The sequence below is a fragment of the Mauremys reevesii genome, linkage group 5 (genome assembly GCF_016161935.1).
Source record: "Mauremys reevesii isolate NIE-2019 linkage group 5, ASM1616193v1, whole genome shotgun sequence".
NCBI classification, from domain to species: domain Eukaryota; kingdom Metazoa; phylum Chordata; order Testudines; family Geoemydidae; genus Mauremys; species Mauremys reevesii.
In genome coordinates this window covers 102,829,247-102,855,578 of record NC_052627.1, presented here as the reverse complement: position 1 = coordinate 102,855,578, position 26,332 = coordinate 102,829,247, and positions in this window count along the sequence as shown.

Genomic DNA, 26,332 nt, shown 5'->3' with positions numbered 1-26,332 from the left:
ACTATTCTATCATATTACTAGAATATGATTGGCTATATTAATCTTTGTGTACAGCCTTATTGATTATGTTCATTTTTTAAAAGCAGCTGAAATTTGATGCTCAAAGGAGGAATCTAAAATTGTGGCCATGATTTCAGAGCTGTTTAAGAATCCTGAAGACACACCCTTCAATTTGTCCTGAGCATCAACCATTCATTTTAATTCTGGGCAATATATTTGTTCTGGATTACCTGTTTTAAGGTCTGTTCCTTCTTCAGAATTCCAGGAACTAACAATCTGTATTTTTATAGTTTTGATATGACAATAAAAGATGATTCTCACTCCAGACACAAACCTGCTTTCATTACAGCTTCATTAGCATGCTCTGGCATGATAATACCTTGATTTTGAGGTTACATAGTGGTACTTGAAGTAAACTGATGGTTGACCTGTTACCTGAAATTGCTATTCTATTTCTGTTTATCTCGGTGAATTATTTACAAGTTATAAACAGTATTCAGGTACCAATACAATAAGATACTTAAGGATGTGCATGACTTTAAACACGCAAGTAATCTAATTGACTTCAATTGGACTATTCATGTGTAAAGGTACACACATGTTTAAGTACCTTGCTGAATAGGGGCCTTAAAGATTATTACAATAATTATTGGACATGGTCATCTTTCTGTTGCATAATATATATTACTTTATTGCTGAATTCAATAAAAAGTAATATACATTATATTTTGAAGCTAGTACTAATTATTTTTAACATCAAAATGATAGTCTATTATACACTAGATCCCAGTGGATTTTACCATTTAAACTATAAATTCACCAATTTGGAACTCAGCATTTAATTTCATGTCTTTTCTATGGTACATATTTAGAAATTTATAGTCTCAATCTAACAGAAAAGAAATCTCTCAAGTACTAATATCTCTCATGAAGCTAATGGTATCTGTCATATAAACAAGCCAAGAAATAAATTAATAATTGGAGCTGGGTCTGGTCTCATTTGTTTTGCAACTCATTTGCAATATGTAGCATCTGGCAATCTGCCTTAGCCCTTTGAACCTGTAGTCATTCATTAAATATGGTTTGTTTCCTAATGGTGCCTATTCAGTCAGAGAACTTATTGTAGAAATTGTTTTTATTCCTCAAGATAAATTAAATAAAGTGCCTAGAATACATATTTTTGTTATCCAATCTAATTTAGAGTGCTCTGCTTTTACTCAGAATTTTCAGCGTCACTTTATACATTTTCCAATATTTTTTTCTTTCCAATAGCATAACCTCTGCCCTTTAGCAGTTAGGTCCAATCAACCTAATTCTCTTGTGCAGCATACTTCTGATTTCTATTATTCTGTGTATTTTTAATGATTTTCTTCCTACAGTTCAGCATGCTTAACAGCTTCCTACTGCTTGTTAAGCGAGAAATCCTATAATGTGTAAAAACTGGTAAAATCAAATTAAGGAAGTGAAAACCACAGAATTATGCTAAAACACCAACCAATTGTAATGTCCTTATCTATTACATTATATGTCTCAGTCCAACAAAAAGCATTTGTTGTCTTCCCTAGTCATGCTTTAGTGCATGTAATATGATGTCCCCTGGTATCTGGGGGCCAGTGGTTTTAGTATTAGCTCATTGCTAAAAACTTCTTTAAGTCAAGTGGTAGAATCATGTTTCTTTGGTTCTGAAGGTCTCAGGTGTGATGCCCAATGGTAAGCATGGGGTGTGTCTGACTGTGTGTGGTTCCAATTGTTATGTAAGCTGAACAAGGTCATAGATGCTGTCTCCATGACAGACCTACCCATCTGGAGCATAGGTTAGCCTTCTATGAAAGAGGGGAAAAAAAGAAAAGAAAAAAAGAAAACACCAAACCCTTCGGTGGTCAGGAAGTCACACATTTGTTAGAGAAAAACACATAGGTGAGTTTCTTATTTTCTGCACACAAGAAACCTCAAGGGCCCCAAACCAATGTCAGTTGAAGTTCATGGAAAGAATCCCATTGTGCATCATGTGCGCACTATCCTTTCCCTACAGGTGCCAGTAGGGACCAGACTTGGGACATTCTATTCCAGAAACACCCACCTACATCTTGTGCTAAAGATGAGTAGTTTAAGTCTGCAAGTGTAAGAGGCTGTAATTGTTGCTGGGCTAACAACTACAGGGAAACATTATCATAAACACATGGCCAATAACTTCCACTTGAACTTAACTTGAAGTCAGATGCAAGCAGGTCACCTCCTCCCCTTCACCTATTGAATAGTAACAGTGTATGTTTGTATTTCAGAGAGGCTCCTCCATTGTGCTCACAGCAGTTGCTGGAAGCATTTCTGCCTGGAAGATAGAGCACATTCCAATTAGAACGGTGATACTCAGACTGTGGCTTGCAAGCCACAAATAGGTCTTTAATCTGTCTCCTGTGGCTCTTTGCAGCACATGATATTAAAACACTGATTTAATTAACCAATCAGGATGCTTTTACTATGTTATTAATCAATTAAGTTATTAACTTGCAGCAAGTTATTATCCAATAAAAACGAAATAGTTCCCCTGTCATACTATTTAAATAGGATTATGTACTATAGTAAATGAAACAATAAATTCACACTACTGTGGCTCTTTTGGGTAATGGTGATCCCTAATTTGGCTCCTGAACCACAGAGGTCTGAGTATCATTGAATTAGAGTATACTACTTGATCTTTCCCTATTGTCCTTTGTATGAAGTGGAAGGGTGACCATTGACACTATATAGCTATTTTTCACCTACTTGCCTGGATGATAGAAAGGTTTCTTTGGGGCATGGATCCCCCAAGCTGACTGATATCCAGCTTGCAAGGGAAGAACCAACCCATTACAACTTCCCAAAGATTAAGGGAGTTCCACTATTCCACTGAAGGGGTGTGTGTGTGTGTGTGCCAGACAGACAGCTGAAATCCATACATTTTAGGATCCAAACCCCCTTAAATTTTGAAGTTTATAGACCAAGGGGAAATAATTTAGGTTCCTCTCCAGCTGCATTTTTTTTGTTTAAAGTACATCTCAACTCTATATTAGTTTTTCTTGATTTTGTAAGATTTCACTCAGTGGGGAATTAATAAACATGTCAAATTATTTCAGAACTATATTGGATTCTTTGACAATCTAAAATTAAATATTAACTGTCTTTTTTTTCAGAATGAATTGGGGCATGTCATTTTCTACAAAATAAAAGTTAGTTTGACTAGTTTCAGCTTTTATGACTATCATTCATTGACTGAAATTAATAAGAAAATTATATGAGTGTGATGACATTGACACCTTTAAGAGATTTAAGGATGGAATATTCAATGGGAAAGAAAAAAAAAGAATTAGAAAGTGTGTATAATAGAAAAAAATGGAAATGTGTTGTTCATATAAAGAGCTTTGAAAAGATGCCCCTAAATATCTTTGACTCTCTACCAACTTCAATAGTAACCTCTTGAAAAGTATAAATAAATATGCAAGACAATGGGCCTTATCCTGCATAAATGAAGACCTTGAGACCTTTCCCATTAACTTAAATTAACACAGGATGAAACCTTATATACTTAACCTAAAAGTAATACAACAAAATCCATCTGCTCATTTAGATTTCTTATGGCTATTTAATAAATTCAGTACCACTCATGAGGTCAAAGGGGAAAATCATTCTTCAACAAAAATGTTAAAAAGCTAAAGTAACTGTCATTGAAAGTAATATGCAAATGTGTAAGTACTTTGGGTCAAAACACTGCAGCCAATCAAAGAGAAAGAGTGTCAAAAGTCAAACCAGATAGGCTTAATTTAACACCACACATGAACTTAGAAATATTCACTAAAGTCATGAAAGAAAAGTTTCTGAGGAAGAGTCTGTACAAAAAGAAATTACTTTTTGTGGCAGCAGTGACTGGTTTACAATAGTTTTACCAATTGGTATCCATACATTAAAAGATAAAAAATCTGTGTGTAAATCTGTTTGCCCCAATGATGTTGGAGTTGAAAGTCATAATCCTTCTGTGTCTGATTCATTCCCCAGTTACACAAGTAAATCAGGAGTACCTCCACTGAAATCAACATCTAGTTTTATGTGGGTGACATGAGAATCATACCTGTTGAGATTATAAACTAAAGGTATGTCTACACAGCAAAGAAAAACGTGTGGCTGGCCCATGCCAGCTGACTTGGGCTTGCGGGGCTGTTTCTTTGATGTATAGACTTAATGGCTCTGGCTGGATCCCAGGTTCTAGGACCCTGGGAGGTGAGAGGGTCCCAGAGCCCAGGCTCAAGCCCAAGCTCATGAAGTCTGAACAGCAAGGAAACAGCCCCACAACCTGAGCCCCATGAGCGCAGGTCGGCTAGTATAGGCCAGCCACACATTTTCCTTTGCTGTGTAGACATACTCTAAGAAAATAATAAATGGTTGGGGGTACAATCTGGACTATTAGTTCTGTTTACTTATTGTATGTCAGAATAAAACACTTGTCATGGTGGGTCAACTGTACTCAAACCTGATTTTTTTTTTGTTCATTTCAGTGGTATGTATTTGGCAGTGGTATATCACTTTTGGCTGACACACTACACATACTTTTTCAAAAAAAATCAATCAATAACATGGGGCATATTCTTTGCCTTCTTTCACATCTTTGTACCACTCAAATGGTGCAAATTGAGCTGAAACCAGCCGCAAGACCCCTGCTGGGGATTCTCCCAGCATAAGCAAAAGCAAAGCTCCTAAGCAAAAGCAAAGCTGTTGATCAGCTCCTACAATTCTCTTTTTACAAGCCCTGTTGCAGGGGAACTGTTGGACATGAAGGGGTCAGGAGTGGAAGTGGCTTATGCACTCTGAACCCTGGTTATTTTCAATTGTCATAATTGGTGAAATTTTCAAAAGTAACTGAAAATCCCAGCCATTGTCCCTGTGGAATTGTTACCAACTGTTGTAGTTTAGATTAATCCCCAGGCTATTCTAATCTTGGCAGAACCGAAGATCAAGGAGCCTGTAACTGACTGACTTTCTCAACTTTTTTTCCCACTTCTCATAGGCTGGCCTGAGTGACTTCGAAAGGCACAGGAGCCATCCTTTTCTAGGAAATGCCTTCAGTTCACCCAGAGCCAGTCAAGATCTGATTCTGTTTTTCCTGGGCTTCCCACAGCCCAGTAGAGGAGGAGCTATTCTCTCCTTTTTCCTTTGCAAAGGATCAGGCAGCCAGCAGAGGAGTTGCAGCAGGGAAGGGACAGCAACTGCTCAGAGTCTACCTGTCTGAAACAGTAACATGATATTTTGTATGTACAATCCCGAAGATTAGGTGATTAAGATGTATTCCCGTTTTAGGCCAAATTCAAGTTGAACAACCTTGATCATCAGTGTCTAATGAATTAAAGTGACTAACTGCCTTCTGTCAACCAGATATAAAATGCTTATCAGATCTGCTGAAAAAAAAGCCACAGTTTTTATTAGGGCTGTCAAGCAATTAAAAAAATTAATCACGATTAATCGTGCAATTTAAAAAAAATTGTGATTAATTGCACTGTTTAATATAATAGAATGCCATTTATTTAAATATTGTGGATATTTTCTACATTTTCAAATATATTGATTTCAATTACAACACAGAATACAAAGTGTAAGGTGCTAACTTAATATTTATTTTTATTTCAAGTATTTGCAATGTAAAAAACCCTAAAGAAATAGTATTTTTCAAATTCACCTAACACAAGTACGATAGTGCATTCTCTTTATCATGAAAGTTGAACTTACAAATGTAGAATTATGTACAAAAAACTGCATTCAAAAGTAAAACAATGTAAAATTTTAGAGCCTGCAAGTCCACTCAGTCCTACTCCTTGTTCAGCCAATCGCTCAGACAAACAAGTTCGTTTATATTTGCAGGAGATAATGCTGCCTGCTTCTTGTTTACAATGTCACCTGAAAATGAGAACAGGTGTTCTCATGGCACTGTTGTAGCCGACGTTGCAAGATATTTACATGCCAGATGCGCTAAAGATGTCTCTTTATGCTTCAACTACCATTCCAGGGGACATGCGGTCATGCTGATGACAGGTTCTGCTCAATAACAATCCAAAGCAGTGCAGACCAAAGCATGTTCTTTTTCATTATCTGAGTCGCATGCCACCAGCAGAAGGTTGATTTTCTTTTTTGGTGGTTTGGGTTCTGTAGTTTCTGCATCAGAGTGTTGCTCTTTTAAGACTTCTAAAAGCATAATCCATACCTCATTCCTCTTAGATTTTGGAAGGCACTTCAGATTCTTAAACCTTGGGTCGAGTGTGGTAGGTATCTTTAGAAATCTCACATTGGTACCTTCTTTGCATTTTGTCAAATCTGCAGTGAAAGTGTTCTTAAAATGAACATGTGTTGGGTCATCTGAGACTGCTCTACCATGAAATATATGGAAAAATGCAGATAAAACAGAGCAGGGGACATACAATTATCCCCCAAGGAGTTCAGTCACAAATTTAATTAACATATTGTAAATAAGAAGAGGGCAGCATTATTTCCTGTAAATGTAAACAAACGTATTTGTCCTAGCAATTGGCTGAACAAGAAGTAGGACTGAGTTGGCTTGTAGGCTCTGAAGGTTCACATTGCTTTGGTTTTGAGTGCAGTTATGTAAGAAAAAAAATCTACATTTGTAAATTGCACTTTCACGACAAAGAGATTGCATTACAGCACTTGTGTGAGGTGAATTTAAAAAATACGATTTATTTTGCTTATCATTTTTACAGTGCAAATATTTGTAATAAAAATAATATACACTTTGATTTCAATTGTAACACAGAATACAATATATTTGAAAATGTAGAAAAATATCCAAATATTTAATAAATTTCAATTGGTATTCTAATGTTTAACAGTGTGATTAAAACTGTGATTAATCACAATTAATGTTTGTAATTTTGATTATTTTTTTGAATTAATCACGTGAGTTAACTATGATTAATCAACAGCCCTAGTTTTTATCATTCTTAAAAGAAAATGACCAACTAAATCAAAAACTTGGAGAAATCAATGAACATGCTCCCATCAAATAGCCCTTGCCTGAAGACTTGTAAATTTCACAAAACCATTTCCATAATGTTTCTTTTAAGTGAAGAATTTGAACAGCTTTGGGACATTAACCATATGTATTCCATGTTCCAATATATTGATTGCAGAACACTCTTTTCTTGTAATCAAATGTAATTTGAAGAGATTTACACCAAATGTATATATCCATCTTATCGCCTAAACACATGATGTAAATATGCAGTCTACTGTAGCTAATTGGCACCACTCAGCAAAGTAGATTTGTGATGTATTTGCTAAAGAATTTCAAAAGCTTTTAAAGATTCATTCTCTCTCTCACACACACAAGGTTCTCAAGCACTGGCCTCTACTTTTATACCTGCAATTTTTGGATGCAAATAATTCTGCAGTTACAAATAAACATGGACAATAATTATGTAATTTAGCTGCCAGTCATGCAAACACTTACTTGCATGCTTAAAGTTAAGCATATAAGTAATCTTAATGGTTTTAGACAGGCTATTTATATGCCTCAACTTCAGTATGTGCAAGTATTTGCAGGATCAAGGCCTGAGTTGCCAAAGTACCTGATCACACCTGTCATTAATTGTGATAACAGTTCAAATTTAGTTCAAACTTAACTGTTCACTAGTATTAATATTAACAATTTACCAATATAATTAATCATAATAAGCAGACTGAGAACTTTTGTTTAGATTAATTTTCCTAAGGCAAAACCAAGCCATAGCTTACTGTTGAAAATTATTTAAAACAGAATACTTTCTGTACAATTAAAATTAAATTCCAGGCATTTCGAACATAAGATTAAAAACAAATCAACTGTCATATGTGAGAGCTTTGTTCGAGAAACAGAGCTTTAAATCACATTTTCTCCATTTTAAGTCATTAATCTCATAGTATTGAGGCAACGGTTGTACGAGAACAGTTTTATCTATATTCACTGAAGATAAAGCTCTGTGATATTCAGTGGCTTCATTCTACAGAATTTGATGGGAATATTTTCATCACCCTTAATCATTGTGGATTCATACCCCCAGTCTATTGATGTAACCCTAGATACTAATTTGCTCTTCTCAGGTGATATTTTCTTGTGGGATGATAACATGATGACACCAGCTGCAGTTCAAATGTAGTTTCCCTATTTCAAATTTCAGTGATGAACTAGAAGATCTCAGAAAACCTGTGGAGGTCCTGTCAATAGGAGCATATCTAGCTAATGTTTGCTGTAGAGATTTTTTTATATAATTATTTCTTACATTTATAGTACAAAGCTATGTTATGGACTTCTTCAACACTGCTTTCAGTTACAGATTTCAGAATGTTATTTGTTTTATAGAATTTGTCTTATTGTCCTAATGATTTCCATTTCAGACAAGCAATTATGTTTTCTAATTTCTGGAGAATTCCTAATATTATTGCATTTTATCCAATCAATTGTCACTGTACACTAATCTGCATTTTTCTGATAAAGCAAGAAAAAAGTGATTTATCTATGTAAAATGCTATTTATTCATTATAATTATTAAAACAAGCAAAAACAACAAGAAGTCTGGTGGAACCTTAAAGATTAATCTGTTAGTCTTTAAGGTGCCATCGGACTCCTTGTTGTTTTTGTGGATACTGACTAACACAGTTACCCCCACTTTATTATAATTATTATTATTCCATTTGGCTTTTTGGGCTGTCAGTCACACCCCTGAGCCTGATTTTAAAAAAAATCAACATATAGCAAGAATTTTGATTGATCTTTTGCTTTATCAATTGCATAAAAGTGTGTTAATGGAATGTAAAGGATGCACGGTTAAAGTCAGTAAAAGGCAGGAAATTCAGAAGAAAGGTTCCAAGATCAATTCTATCTTGGCTAAGTTATAAATCCAGGACATCTCTAGCTACACATATTGTGACAAACAGCCCAATGTTGTGACTGCTTCTGATACGCATAGAGCTTATTACTATAGCTCATCTTTTTCCTGAGGATAATATTAAGTAATGTTGGTTCTTAAATGGATCACCAAACCAAAATAATGATAATTTGAGTGTATAGGAAATTACTTAGACTGCTTTATCTCTGTCAGTATGGACTAAAACCCTGGCAGTAGTTCAAATAAAAAATAAATAATAATAATAATAAAAAACAAGATAAAGTATAAGTCTTTGAGTACATCCTTTTTTGAGATCAAGCAAAAAACAAACAAAAAAACCCCACACATTTAATATCTCTGTGAAGTATAGTACCAGTAACAACTGCCAAGATAACATATCAATAGCTGTTGATGTATTATGTTGTATCTTGGACATAAACAATTGTCAGTCTTTTTTCCCCCCCCTAGACACCTCTCCCTCAGTGGGCAGAGGGGAATTTGAACTACCATAAAAGTAAACGGATGCATTTAGCTTAGTTGCAAAGAAGAGGAACAATAAAGTACTCTAAATGTCTATTTAATTACTTTCTAAACTAAAAAGAAAAGATCCAGATATTAACTGGAAAATAATCTGTTCTAAAGTCTCTTATCCTCCACTAATATAGATCAATTAAATGGCACGATCCATTTCCTATCCAACTTGGACACGTAACATTCTAATGCCTCAATGTATCTCCTTGAAAATAACATTGTTGATTTGAAAGGCCCCTGGGAATCAAAAGATGCCTTTCAAAGTTTGTCTGAAAAAGCAAAGATAACAAAATCATTTATTAATTTTAGGGTATTTGTTTTATATTCCCAAACGATTAGTTCCACTGAAAAAATGACAGAATGCTTGGGAAAAAGACAAGGTTTCAAAAAGGGAATGTTGAAATCCTCATAGAATCCAAAAGCTGATGAGTATCATGACCATCAGTGGTGTAAAATTGTGAACTGTAGTTTGAGCTAATGTTAGAGGACACCGAGCAGCAGAGAGACTTACTGTGGGGTGTAGAAAATTATGGTACTATATGTGGCTTTAGTAAAAGTTAAATAGTGTGAGACATGCTGTTTATGTAATTGCCATTTGCCAGTGAAGATGAACTCAACTATTGATTTGTTAAATGTAACAAGAGAGCTGGCTTCCATTCCATATCACATAATGTTTCCACGGTAAAGCTGATTTTCAATTAAATAAATGTTATCAGCATGTATGATATATATATATATATATATATATATATATATATATATATATATATATATATATATATATATGTTGTTGATTTATATAGTACACACAAGCTGTTGTGAAAGTTCTGACTAGGATTTAGCTACATTTAAAAGTATTTCATGGTACATGTGACAATTCTTCCAACAGCTGACATTTGCAATAACTTTGTGTTGTGGTGAGAGGAGTTACCCAAGCAAATCCTATTAACGTTAATGGGCCAAACTCCAGCTGACATAAATCATCATAGGTGCTATACTGATTTAAACTAGCTGAAGACTTATAAGTAAACATATAGTAGGTTTACAGTAAGCAAAACCTAGTAATTTGTAAACAAGTGAACCTCATTGCCATTAATTTCAATAAACCAGCATACATAGTAAGCGTCCGTTACCATCCAAGGGCCAAATGCTATTTATTTCCCAAATGGAGAGTCCATAGAGACTATGGTTACCAATATAGGTGCTTTAGAGGTTCTTACACATTACAGACAGCCTAACTGAATGCTTTTCAAAGCAACTAAGAGACTCCATTATGAAGAAAAGATGATTCAGTGAAGAGTTTACAATGTTCATCAAACTATTACTCACAATCTCACTCTATTCTTCTTTATGAATACCTCCCACTTGTAGCCTCATTTTATTGAGAGCCCAATGCTGCACCAGTGACTTCAATGGGAGCAGGGGCATGCCCTAAGTATTTTATTTACAGACAGGCAATCTAGATACTTCACCATCTGTTACACAGCTCAGCCAACAAAGAAGTGTTGTCTAGAGGCCCTTTATCTTTTTAATGTTTTTAATCTTTTAATGTTGTCACTTCAGTAATGAACAAAACAAGAATCCTTTTACTTTGCAGAAAGCAAAGAGAATATACTCTTTTAAAGAAAGTTCATTATGCACTAATTTCTGCCATGTTCCCTGATGGTCCTGTAGTTAAGGGTCTATCAGCATGTTCATACACTGTAATAGTCTTATTTTTAAGTGTTTATAACTCAGCTCTAAAGATTTACTGCAGGCTGATATTTACAAAATAACATTGCAACCTGAATGTGATTTCTATGCCAAATTCCGTTAAATACATAAATAAAATGACAATCTTGAAAAATGTTTAGTTGCAGGAGTTTTAAAAACCAGAACTGTACCTGTCTAAAATAACCATGTAGGCTTTTACAGACCAGGTCTCAAGTAACTGTAACCCACTGTTGTGCAGTCTCTCTCTCTCTGTCCTTCTCTAGTGGCTGGATCATCACACAGAGTTTTATGAGTTTGCCATATAATTAAAAGGAAAATACAATTAACTAAGTGTGTGGCATGTAAAAAGAAATGTACTGAGGCAGCCAGCAGCACTGCTTTAAGACATAATTTAGCTCTGACCTCATCACAGCCGTGGCCAGATGGGTTTTATCTGACCACAGATCTATGAAGCTCCAATGGCTCAGATCTCATATTGTGTTAGAGTGTAAATGTGTCCAAATAGGTTTGGACATAATATTTACAATAATGGGCATGACATACCCTGGCTCTAATCAATTCAGCCATTTTGGAAACCTAAGTAAATACAAGAAACACAAAGAAAGACCCCAAACCTCATGGGGAATGGGAATTAAACAGATATACCAAAAAAAAGCAGATGCTTCTTCTGAGTTGAACTTTGTTGGGCAATTCTCCCTCCACCCCCATGAGTGAATATACATGATATTGGAACTCAGAGGTATCTAAATTAGCAGTATGTATGAGAGATGTCATATGCAATAAGATCTGGTACAGCCACAAAAATAATACAATTCTATCACAGCCCCAGAGGGAGGAAAATTGATAACAACTGTGCAGAAAGATATGGCTAGAGAGTGTTGGTGTGATTCTGTCACCTAATGATACAGGTAGTCCTACAGATATGAATGGCAATATTAATAGAGTAAGATATTATTTGATGAAACTCAAAATGTACACAGTGACTTAGGCCCAGATTCTCAAAGGAATTTAGTAACCTTACACCCATTAGAAGCAATGGGACTTAACTCCTTATCCTAAGCTTATTTCTTTCAACAACTAAGACAACATTTCCTTAACATTCCCAATATTGTTAGTGACATTAGCAGTTTGGTTATGTCATGCCAACTAGCCTGATGCAAATTAAAACTATGGAAGTGTTCTTGAAAAATACATTCTGTCTTAATGGCAGCAGGTAGAAAGATATGATGGATGTTGGAAGTACCCAACACTACCTATGAACTGCAAACTGCCCCTCAAGGTAAAACTGACTGTAGGCTGAGAGAGACAAGATGATATAAAAAACAGAGACACTAGAAAATATGATCAGCAGGGCTGGCTTTAGGCACTTATGGTTGCCAAGGAAGCTTGTACGGTCAGAAGGTTCCCAAGGAAGCATTTTAGTCACTCATTTAACAGAACCTGGGGAATAGATAGATAATGTGTATCTATCACAAAACTGAGCTATTAGTGAGCTTTTCTTTCACCTATAACAGCATAACTGCATGAGGTAGAGTAGTGTGTCCTCCACAGGCTAATTAAGAAGAACCTATGCTGCTCTTTGTTGCATTCCAAGTAAAATGTGCTATCCAGTGTATTTATAAGATTGGCTGAAAATTCTTTTACACATAATTTTTGAAATATTTTGCATTATTATCTAAAGCAAACAGGGAAATCTATGTTTGTATGTATAAATTCTCTGTCCTATTTATTCATAGTGATGTTTGCAAGTTAATTAAAACCAGTATATAGAGGAGAAGTTTTTTTAAAACAATGAAAACTAACTAATTTATTCAGTCAGTCATTCAACTAATATATTAAAAATATATAAAAAATATTTTTGTCTCATTTCAAACAGGAAATGTACCCTTTCAAAGCAGTTGTGAAAAAAAAATTACCTACCAAGCAAACTGTAACAGATAACTAGTTTCTGTGTAATTAAATATTAATCCAATTTAATTTACAATGACAACTCAAATTGGAGATAGTGAAATGTTAATAATTTATGAACAGTGGTGCTTTTGTATTTATCATTGTGCTGTATGGTTGACTTATGTTTCAGGTTAGAATGTCATTTGCTTTCACCACTCTTCTCTCTAAGCCAACTGATCTCTTTAAACTGTAAATGTAATTTTGAGAATACATTGTACCATCCAAATGATTTCATGAGATTAATTGTGATGTTTCCATTACAAATTACAAAATATCTTTGAAAGATACTAAATCAGATTAAAATTACCATCAGCTATAATGAAGCAATTCTCTTCTTTTCCCCCACTTTGGGGTTATTATCCCTTTGGGTACATTTATAAATTCTAACCCCAGCAAAAGTTGGTAGTGCATGTGTGAGTGTAGGGAAGATAGCACACAAAATGGAGAACACACAAAAAAACCTTCTTATTGTATTTGAATAGGTGTTTTACTGGTAGAAACCCCCGGCTGCAATGATGTGTATGATCGCTCTACCATCTCTGGGTCATTTCTGATACTTTATCCTGATACACACACAGGTGTAGGCCTTGCTGGAGCCCTAAACATAGCTGACACATTGAACCAAAGTAGGCCTGGTCTTGGCAGAATTGTAACACACTAGGGGTCTGCTAACCATGTAAGCACATTCCTGACCTGAGATGATGGTACAAAACCCACATAGATCTCTCAAGTAACTACGTAAGCCTATTCCTAAGAGATGGTACAAGAACACATTGACCTCTTGTAAAGATAAGGAGAGGATAAAAGGATAGTTGATAAGGATGTTTTGTTCAAACTAATATGTGCTAGAATAAAAGTCGTAAGTAGCAACATCTAGAGTATAGTACATAACTTGTTTGTATCAATGGATAAAAGGAGAAGTATAGAAAGGGTGACTTTTTGCTAGCCGTGGGGACAGCATCCTGGTATGCTGATTGAGCTGGTGCCATTGTAGCCAGCAAACATATGTTAGCGAATCTGTAACTACTGAGGCAGGGCACTAGTACTATGTTTCATTGACAATAAGCCTGGATGAGTGCCTTTGCCACTGAACCAAGCCTGTGGTCTTTCCTTATGAAAAACATAGAGGTCTGTGTAGACTCAGGCCTGGTATACACTATAAAGTTAGGTCAATGTAAGTTGACTTGCATTGACCTAGTTATGTGTGTGTCTTCACTATTTACGCTACTGATGTAACCACCCTGTAGCAGTGACATAGTAACATTGCTTCCCTGAGTTACACAGAACCCTGGTTGACCTACTTAGGTTGACTCTGGGTGAGTGTAGACACTGCATTTGTTTTGTTGACCTTAACAGGTTTCAGCTAAGAGCGGAGCTGTAACAAGGTGCACCAAAACTGAAGGACAACAAATATTTCTTATTACATGTATTTCTGGGAATAATTTAAGGGAATTTTGATGTTTCATTCCCTTTCTGATGTGACTGCAAATTTAATGGCATAGCTGTGTGTTTTCAATCAGCAGCTTTTGGTATGGTGGCTTTTAGTGGTTCCCCCTCCTTGCTTACTGAACGTCTGACCCTGATCAGGAGGAGAAGAAAGAAGAATAGGGAGGATATATGTTGAGAGATCTTCCAAGCCACTATTGACTTCAACCATGATCAAAGCACTTGGAAGGCCATTGGAATGCAACTATAGAGAAAGACAGAATGGAGAGAGAGGCTGCTGCAGGAGAGGCAAAAGGATGGAGAAGCACATTGGGAAATACACCAAGACATAATAGGGTTGTTCAGGCAATAAACACAAATGCTTTGGAGTATGGGTGACCTACAGGCCCAAAGATCCCAGACTGAGTGTCTTTGCACTCCTTGGAGAGCTCCATAGTTGCTGCTCCTTATACTCCCCAATATATCATGTGTATATATATCAATATACACTCTAAGCCCTACCATTCCACATCAGGGGACAAAAAGGAGAACCACAGCTATTCATATACAGATCTATGAAAACCATGAGATGGTGTATAGGTATCCACAGTGGACTACGCTGAACTACTATTTACATATATGGACATAAAAGTTTATTATTAACTGTCATTTTCACTTGGGATTTTAAAGTATGCTTCACCCTGTAAACAGTGTTGGTAAAAGTTTTTTTAACCTGGTATGTGTCTGTTTGCACTTCAATTTTATTAACTGCTGTTTTTCACACATTACATTTCTATTTCTGGAAAGTCACTATCTACATTAGTTCACATCAAGCATTGCAGAATACATAACAGCGTGCAAAGACCCAGCTGTAAAGGAATGCTAGGTGGTACTGTGTGTAAAATATCTTACTTAAGTAAACCTCAACCATACCTGGCAGAGCATTAAAGGATGAACACCATCTGGTGTGTATTTCACTAAGAAGAAAGTTCTTTAGGTAGCTCATATCTGGTACAGAAACATGACACCAGCCATGTTTATAAATGCACATCAAGCATTATAGAATTCCTAGTGGCAGGCAAAGAACCAACCAATAAATAATCTAAATTACCAAAGACAAGCACTATTTCATGAAAGCAACTGAGAACATTATGATGACTAACTGTTAAAATTTTCTTTGAAAGTCTCCCTCAGCCATATATTTCTACATTGCCTCTTGTAATTGCCCTTTGGTCCCGCTGTTTAAATTTAGTAGACAGACATCTGTCTTGCTCCTTCACCCTGGTGGCAGCTTTTCACCTTTAACTCATAGATATTATGCAGTCTATAATGTACAGTTATAATTGTTGGGATGCTTTTCTCATTAATATTCAATCTAGTGAGTAAACAATGCAAGTATCCCTTCAATCTATTAAGAGTACATTCAACAGTCATTTTGCACATGCTGACATAGTAGATAAATCTTTCCTTGGCCCTGTCAAAATGGCCGGTTTACAACTTCATGAGCCAGGGGAACAAGAGGTAGGCTGGGACTCCAGAATCACTGTTGGCATTTCAATATCACCAAAGGTAATCTGCCGCTTTGGAATGAATGTCCCCATTTGCAGCTATTTGAAAAGTCCTGTGTTCTTAAAGATGTGAGCGTCATACACCTTCTCTGATCAGTCCACAGTGATATCAGAGAAGCATTCCACGTGATCCACTAGCACTTTCATGAACATAGAAAAGTAGCCATTTCCACTGATGTACTCAGTGACAAGATTGGCCATTATCTTTGAAAACTCATGGCGATCGGGTGAGGTCCCAGACGAATGGAAAAAGGCAAATATAGTGCCCATTTTTAAAAAAGGGTAGAAGAAGAATCTGGAGAACTATGAACCGGTCAGCTTCATCTCAGTCCCCGGAAAAATCATGGAGCAGATCCTCAAGAAATCTATTTTGCTCATCTCTCTAACTGGCAACACAAACACTTGTGCTACTCTGGGAAGAAAATAAAAGCAAAATTTAAACTGATGTATGTCATATTTGAGGTTCATTTCAGATATTTAATTTCCTGAAGATCCTCATGGATTATGCATATACAAAAAAGCGACCTAAATTGGTGTCCTTGAGGGAGGGCAGGTGTCCTTAATGCCTTTGACTCAGCTATTAAAAGAAGTATAAATTCTTCCACTCTACACTTTTGGTAATTACAGTATGAGGCTCAACATGTTAGCAAACAGTATAATTCATCTTTGCTAAATATTTCTGATTATTCCATCTTCCTTTTGGATCTTCATATGAATATTGTGACATTGTAGATATCAACTAAAACAATTGCTCTGATTTATTCCTGGTTTTCAGAGAACCACAACTTTTCAAAATTCTCAGTCCTGAAGGGTCATTAGAATTATATATTGCTCCCGGTTATGTCGGCATGTTACATTATGTGAGGTGATTCAACAGTCTGCTGTAATGGGGTTTAACAACAGGTCATTCTCAGAAAGACACATCAAGACAAGGAATTTGTAAATTTCACAGAAAGTAGTGATATAATTTAAAATATTTTATCTTAAGATGCAGTGAAAGAACTGCAAATTCAATTTAAACAGTGATATAGTTCATTTGTTTCCTCACAGAGATGTTTGGTATATACATAGAGTACATTTTCACTATTTTACCTATTTCTGCTCTTAGGATTCTATAATTAAAGAGACATTCTTAGACTTTTTTTAAATCACATTTCCATCTGTTTTTTTATCTTTTAAATAATCCACCTACTGGTGATGTCCAATAGATAGTTCATTGCATCACTAAGTGTATTGTAGGTAAGGATTGAGTTTATCCTATAAATCTAATTTACATCAAATAATATGACTGTTTTTAAAAATGCTCCATATTAAATTTTGGCTGCCCAAAACCAATTTTTGTTTTACTAATTTCCATGCAATAATTTAAATTTCAAACTTCCTGACAAAAATGTTCCAGTTTGTGGTTCTTTTTTCAGATATCTAGTTCAAAATACAAACATACAAACACAAAACAAACCCAAATGAATGAAATTTAGAAAGTGATTTATCATAATCTACATGGATTACTGTATTTAGGCTTCAGCATCATCTTTCCCACTGCAAATGATCTGCTAACATACAGAAGAAGTTAATGCATAGAATATATCTATCCTGGGACCTCCATGCAACAAAGTATTTTAATCCTTTCAGAAGGTTTCATTCCAGGGGACAGACAAAAGTTTGATATGCTTCTTATTATAACAAAACAAAGTCATCCATCCCTACTACGATCAAAAGGTCCAGTCTATACAATTCAGCTTCATTTGCAGGCACTGTTATATTAGATGAAAAGAAGGAACTTGGGAGTCAGGACTTCCCTTCTCTGTTACTCACCAGCTGTATGATCTTGATTATGCCATGTAATCACGGTATCCCACTCTGTAAAATGTGTATATTTTGTATCTGTTCTATCTCCTAAAACCACTGTAAGACTTAATGTTTGCAAAACACTTTGGTGTCTTTGGTTGACCGGTGCTGCCCAAGTGGAAATATTATATTGCTATGATTATTTATTGAAGCAACACAAAAATGAGCAGTGCCTTTCAGTATATCATTATTTGATAAATAGTCACATTGTCAGGTGTTCTCTACTCATGTTTTGAAAGACCTCAATGTAATACATACCAAGGGACAGAGTTAATTACACTTTAGGAATCTTCTGAAATCTGAATTTTCTGAAATATGTACAATTGATATATTTAATGTAATGTAATGTGCGGGGGGGTTTGGTAGCTAACTTAAAATTCCTCTTGAGTCTGCAAGTTAGCATTCAGCTGCAGATAATACAGAAAGGAGGATTTTGGTTTTGGAGACTGTTAAAATACCTTCTATAGGAGGACTTGTTCCACATAGACAGAGACCGGATTTTAGCAAAAAAGATTGATGATTGCCTGAAAGGATGTCACCAAAGCTCATCAAGAAGGGGACGTGCACTCAAATGGGGAGAGAAGAACTAATTATCTTAGATCTGAGTACTCCTTGAATATTGATTGGATATGACTTGGTACACTAAAATAAAAGTGGTGAGTGTCTACTACTCTCATTGAAGTCAATGTTTTTCTCCTCTTTGATTTTCACAGCCAACCCAATTAACTGAGTTGTCACCAGAAATTCTCCACTTCAATCCCATAATCTTCCAGTCCACATATAGTCTGCCTACTACAAGTCTTTCAACTGAAGATATATTAAAATTGTCTACAAAACTGCAGCCAGACGCACGCATGGGTGCTCATAACCTTTCAAATCAGGCCAGGGGCGTTCAGCTAGAAATACACAATAGAGATATCAGAAGCATAGGGTGAAATTCTGAAGTCCTTGGAAATTTGCCATTGATTTCAATAGAGTCAGATTTCACCTATAAAATTAGAATTGAAAATGCTTGGAATTTAACTGTCCTTTGTGACTTTAAAAATCTTCCCCATAATCTCCAACTCTGAAACTGAACAACTCTCCAAAAAGAACAAAGGAAAGTGGAATGTGTAATGTTTTATGAGGAGCAAAGCCCTAAACAACAAAGCTATGACCATGGCAATAACAGTTACCATGATCACTGTGGCTGATTTTGGCTTCCGGAAATAAATGTGAAATTATTTGGTGAATATGAAGTGGTAAGAAGGAGTAATAACCAATGTTGAATGTTCTGCTTCAAACAATATGTGAAAGATATTATCCAACTATATTCACCATAGAGATGCTTTATTCCAGCTTTGTAAAGTCACAAATAAGATCACTTTTTTTGCAAACAGATCACAATTTCCATGTATTTCTTTGTTCAAAGTTAGTTTACAAATGTTATTTGAACATATTTCATTCTATAAGTGGTATATAAACTCACCGTTATTAGTTTTACTTAAAATATTGTGTAATAAAATTTGAAATTACAGCTGTTTTGATAATACTCCCTGCTTGGATTTAACATAACTATTGATATCTAGTTAGATAGTATGATGTTCCCCTCTGGTGTTATCCAGACCTGTGATCTGCTAAGTCACTCCAATCCTCAACTCTGGGAGCCAGCCTTACCATGCTCTGCTGTGAGAACCTCCCCTCCTGGGCTGTTCACGCACAGCCTCTGGCATATAAAATGCTCCTTTGATTGTGCAACCGAATGACACTAGCCAGTATCTCTGGTCCCAGACACAGCCCTAGGAACCTCTGTCTTGCAGCAACCAGTTATGCCTGCTGGACACTACAAGCTTCTATGAGTTCATCAATTTAACAAAGAAATTGACATGTACCAGGCTTGTTATCCCAAGGAGAGTCTCTGACACATCAAACCAAATGCACTGCTTCAGGTAGAATAAACAAACACATTTATTAACCATGAATGATGGATTTTAAGTGATTATATGTCAAAGCACAAGAAGCTGGATTTGGTCAAATGAAATAAAAGCAAAACGCATCCAAAGCTGATCTTAACACTTTCAATGCCCTTACAAACTTAGATGTTTCTCGCCACAGGCTGGCTGGTAATCCTTCAGCCCTTCCCCTTTGATCAGCGCTACAGTCACTTGGTGGTGATGTCTATAGATGGAAGTGCAAGAGAGAGGACGAGCATGGCAAACATTTCTCCCTTTTATTATGTTCTTCCTTCCCTCTTGGCTTTGCCCCCCAACACCTTCAGAGTCAGGTGAGCACTATCTCATCACAGTCCCAAACTGACCAAAGGAAGGGAGGTGACTCACTGGAGAGTTCAACAGATCATTTGTTGTTGCCTAGGCAACAACAGTCAGCAACGATGGCCCAGTGGTTAAGGTGCTAACCTAGGTCTTGGGAGACTTGGATTCAATTCCCTCCACAGACTACCTTTGTGACAATGGGCAAGTCACCAGTTTCTCTGACACTGTTCCCCATCCTGTGCTTTGGATGATTTGGGGGGAGGGATAGCTCAGCATTGGCCTGCTAAACCCAGGGTTGTGGGTTCAATCCTCAAGAGGGTCAGTTAGGGAACTGGGGCAAAAATCTGTCTGGGGATTGGTCCTGCTTTGAGCAGGGAGTTGGACTGGATGACCTCCTGAAGTCCCTTCCAACCCTGATATTCTAGGCCAATGGCTTTTGTTTCTCTGAGGCTGGGCTGGGTTTGTCCTATACATGCCCTGATGAGGTGTGAACTGCCCCTCTGCTTCTGGAGAGTTTTTGCCCAGACTTGCTTTAAGCCATGAGGACACATTTTCAGCCTCATAACAATATACATGAAATTACAACCTATAAAATTAAATTACTATAACATTACTATAACCAGGGGCGGCTCTACGTCTTTGGCCGCCCCAAGCAGTCATGCGCGGGAGGCGCACCGGAGCCGCGGGAGCAGCGGACCTCCCGCGGTCATGGCTGCAGAGGGACCGCTGGTCCCGCGTGGCTCGGCTGGACCTCCCGCGGCTGCGGACGGTTCGCGGGTCCGGCGGCTCCACTTGAGCTGCCGCAGTGATGCCTGCGGGAGGTCCAGCCGAGCCGCGGGATGAGCGCCCCCTCCGCAGTCATGCCTGCAGCAGGTCCAGTCGTCCCGGGGCTCCGGTGGACCTCCCGCAGACATGACTGCGGCAGGTCCACCGGCCCAGCCTGCCGCCCCCCCCCGGCCGCAGGGGACGCCCCCTAGATTTTGCCGCCCTAGGCACCAGCTTGTTTTGCTGGTGCCTAGAGCCGCCCCTGACTATAACAACAATGTTCAGTACATCATGAGCCTTCTGAAGACACCTGACATGACAGACTTTGCATTAGATACCATACATTCATATTATAAGGATGAACATGGGGGTGCAGGGTTTTCCCCCAAGGTACAGAACATCACAGATAGTAATTAGGATATCTAAGGAAAATAATGAGTGAACTCAGTCAACAAGATTTTTTGTATATATTTCATTGGTCATGAACACTATCTGGGTAGTAGCATTCACTCAGCTCCATTCTGCAGTTTCACTCTTGCAACTTATGTACAGGGTTTACCATCTTATGAGTGGTTAAAAAGATAGAACAACATTGTTAAAAATATAACGAGCACAGTGTATTACACCACCACCACTGTTTTTCAAACTAACCCATTTTAACTCAACCTCATTCTTCTTCTCTCTAGATGTTTTTGTTTAAAAATAAATAGCATTTTCATAGCCGTTCCACTTTTAAAGGAATAATGGAATGCTGATAAAATGCTTATTTGGCCATGCATTCTGATTGGCTGAACATTTGCAGATGTTATAACCTAACAGCATCCAAGTACAACTTGATACAAATTAACATAAAAGGAAGGTGGAGACATAATAAAAGCCTTTAGTTTAACAAGCTCAATTTCCATAAATATTTTAAAGGGCATTTTTTAAAGTATTAAGATGAAAAAGGCTATGAATTGAGATGAAATGAAATGTCCCTCCACCCCCACCCCCCACCCTCCTCATCTGTGTTGAGCAGAACTCTGGTACATTTGATGATTTGGGACTGTATGTTCTTCTCCTCCTCCTCCCCCACCTAAAATGTATTCACTTTCCCCATTAACTGAAATCTAGGCAAAGTAAGAAACAGAAACATTGAACATTTAGATCTGGGAGGGCGTTAGTCCCTATGTTTAGTTCTGGTGGCACAGAAGTCAAATATGTTTCAAGTTGCAATGAGCACACCATCATTAACGAGACTCTGCTCACAATAGTAGCAGACAATATGAATGGTTGCGAGCAGCGGCATGAAGAGAAACAGCAGCAATAGGTGCTGGTAATTGAGGCAGTTCTGTCAGAGAGCACAACAGAGCCAAAATATTGCAGGTATTCATGCCGTGGCACAGCTGATTAGTGAAGAAGGTATGGAGTATATTTTCCACAATATGACTCAAGCTGTTACTTTGTAAAATCAAAATGTTATTTCGCCTACCTCATATTTGAAATCTACATTCGTACATCTGGCTCAGTTGGCTAGGAGACAATATTTCTAGTTTTATAGCCCTCTGCTACATGAGCTAATGGGCTAACTGATAGCTGTAATACTATGTCATACTCTATGTCAGCAGTTCTCACACTGCAGGTTGGGACCCCAACGTGTGTTGTGTTGTCAGAGCTGGCGTTATACTTGCTGGGGTCCAGGGCTGAAGCCAAAGCCTGAGCCCCACCACGTTTGGCCAAATCCCAATCCCCACCATCTGGGGCCGAAGCTGAAGCCCAATGGCTGCAGCCCTCAGTGATGGGGCTCAGACTACAGGCCCCCTGCCTAGGGCTGCAGCTCTTGAGCTTCAGCTTTGCCCCCACCCCACCACCTAGGGTGATAGAGCTTTGGCTTCGGTCCCCGCTCCGGGGCTTGTGCACTAATGTTTGTCGTCAGAAGGGAGTGGCGGTGCAATGAAATTTGAGAACCCCTGTTCTACATGGATCAGACTTAGGAGGGAATGGGATGCTTGCCAGTGGGTTTCACAGACGTCTGCTGACAGCAGAGGAATAAAATGAGACTTGAGAATCCTGGGTTTCACTCTAGGCCCTGGAGAGGAATGGGCTCTAGTGGGTGCAGACTTCTGTTCTGTCCCCCCACCAAGAGTGACCCTTTCTGCCTCATTATTTCCACCCTGCCCATGTACCAGTCCTGTCTCTTCCTCACCATTGGCTCCTTATTCCAGTCCCATTCTCCTCACCTAGCTAGTCCCATTCTCTACTCCTCAGGATTTTTGTCCCTGTCTCACTCTCGCTGTCCAGCCAGTCCTAGTGTTAACCCCTGGGCTCGCCTTCCTAGTCTTCCAACCAATTCTTCCACTCCCAGTCTCCATGCACTCCCATTCCCCATTCATAGCTCCTCAGCGGATTGCCTACTACCCCACCTTGGCCTCCAGTTGCCCAAAACCTCCCATGTTCCTCATCCTAACTGGCTCCTGGTACCAATCTCCCTCCCTGGGCTCTTTGTCCAATCTCAGTGCCCCCATTCAGGTTTCTCTAGCCAGTTCAAGTTCTCCCCTGTCCCCTGGCTCTTCATGGGGCCTGTCTCCCCTGCCCTTACTCCCCTAGTTTTGAGTCCCATTCTCCTCCCTCACCTCCTCATCCAATCTGATTCTTTCCCCCAAATGACAATTTTTCAGGCTTCCAATCCTCCCCATTCCCTTTCCCCTCCCTTTCTCTCTGGCCAGAGTCAGGAATCGAGCCATTTGGGCTCCCTGATCTAGGGTTATAAAAGATAGTCATCCCTGGGCTAGGGACAGGGTGAAAAAAGGCAGGGCTCCATTAGGGTTAAGGTAGAATGCGCTTCCCAGGCTAGATTTAGAGCAGGACCAATAAGTTTCCCAGGGCTATGGTTAGGATTCCCAATGGTAAGGTTCCCCAAGGTAGGTTTTGGACTCTGACCACTACAGCTCCCTGGGTTATAGTTAGAGTTCCAAAGGGTAGGGATTCCTGGGCTAAGTTTAAGGTTACTAAAGGTAGAGATTATGGGCTGAGGTCAAGCTGCAATGAGCCCTACCGGCTGGGGTCAGGGCCCAGAGAGCTCCACTGACCCCAGATCTAAGCTTAGCCAGATAGCCCAGAGAGCCTTACAGCCCTAAGCTTAGTTGGGGATCCCTACCTTCTGTAACCCTCACTCTAGCCCAGAGAATTCTACTGCCTCAAGATGTAACCTTACCCCGGAGAGTCATACCATCCTAAGTCTAACCCAGGTATCCTACATTTTTTTTAAACTCAGGATGAGGGATACAAATTGCCCTGAGCCCTAGATCTAGCCCAGAGACCCCTCCCCTTTGTAATCTCAACTGTAGTCTACACAATCCTACAGATCCCAGTTCTAACCAGGGAGCTGTACTGTCCCCAGGCTGAACCCTAATTCATGAAGTACTTGCATCCCAGCCTGAACACTAGCATGGGAAGTCCAAGCTACCCCAACCCTAACACTAGCCCTACCAGCCCCAGCTCTAAGCTTAGCCATTGAAGCCCTACCCTTTGTATACCACCCCATGTCAGAGAATGCTTTCAGATCCAGCCCTCACCCTAGCCAGGGGAGCACTACCAGCCCCAGTTCTAACCATAGCCCGGGAAGTCCCACAGACTCCACCCTTAAAATTAGCCAGGGGAGCCCTGCCTTTTGTAACCCTAACTCTACCAGGAAGCTGAACCAACTATACCTCTACCTCTAGCCCAGGGAGAGTTAGAGATCAGCTGTTCCTAACCTCAACACAGGGAATCAAACTTTTGTAACTATAATGCTTCCCCAGGGAGCCCTAACCCAAATGTGGAATTCTAATTTCATGACTTCATCGTAGTCCATATGTATCTACAAGGGGAACAAATATCTAATAATGGCTCTTCAATCTAGCAGAGAACATGGTCCAATATCTTGAAGCTGAAGCTAGACAAATACAGACTGAAAATACTCTACGTATAATAATCATGTTTGATATGATTTTGCTTGTATGAGGCACCCAGACAACAGGAATCAGCTACATGCTTAAGTTTTTCCCAGCATAACAAAATTTGCATGAATCCACAGGTTTCACTGTGGGGAGTATTCCTTTCACCCTAGGGAAGACAAGTAGCATGCCTCCAATTACTTGAGCTCAGTACTTGGGTCCCCAGATTTAGATTTTTCTATACGTGTTATTTTTTATTTAAGAGCTGGCACATGTGCTACAATTTTTAAAAGACCTTTCAACTGATGAACTAACCCCAGCCACTCTTCATTACCTGTGTAACATGATACCATGCTCTACATTCAAGGCCTGATTCAAAACCCACTGAAATCAGTGGAAAGATTTCCATTGGGTTCTGTGAGTTTTGGATCAAGCTCTGGGACTATTGCTAGATGTAATATAATTGAATGATAGATCTTTCTGACAGTATGCTGAATAATATATCAACAATAGATGTATATTTAAATAAAGGAGGGGAAAAGGAAATATTAAACTAGTGCTAAACAGTCTTCACTGCTTAGAAAGTTGAGGAATCCATCATGGATTTCTGAGACTAACTCAGTTCTCATTACAGTTTTGCAGTTCACCTATAAAGATGCTCATCCAAATAACAATCCATCAGAAGAAAGGATTATTGAGGAACTATGCAAAATGCATCTCACTTTTTACTATGAATGACTTAGCATTTGCCTTGTTCCTGAATTATGGCTCCTCATTTTCTTTACTTGGAATTTACTGGTATCATTCTTATCTTGGTAAGAGTGAACGCTTGCTAATGCAGTCTGTTGCACATTATAATTTTATTTTCCTAATATTTTAAATTGAACATTTTTGAGGCTTGTGGCTAAATGTTATAAGACTAACAATGTGATTAACGAATTAAGCTGATAGCAAACCTTTATGACAGATATACCTTACACACTTGTCACTGTTATAGGTTAGCTTACTTCAATGTCATTCACTGCAAGAAATATTGCACTTAATCAACAAAATGTATCTTTAAATCTATTTAAGTACATTACCAGGTGATAAAATGAAATTTAACAATACTTAAATAAACTGTATTGTTGGAATGGCCCAGAAAATAGAAATAAGATACTGAGTGTGTGCATTACAAATACCTTCTACTAAAAGAATTAAACTGTGCAATTCTTGTCTGCTTTGCAAAATATACTGCAGAACACTTCAGGTTATATCAATTTTCACATTCTTCTAACATCACTCTTGCAATGTACAGTCTTCTTTGCTTTCTGGCTCAAACCATGTATAGCATTTCTTTCAAATGCACTGTTACAGAATGTTATAATAAAGTAAACAAAGCTTGTAGAGCATATATTGGCCTCAGAACAGGTAATTGATTTCTCTACTACAAAATATAAAATTTATTTCAAACAAACAATCTGTAT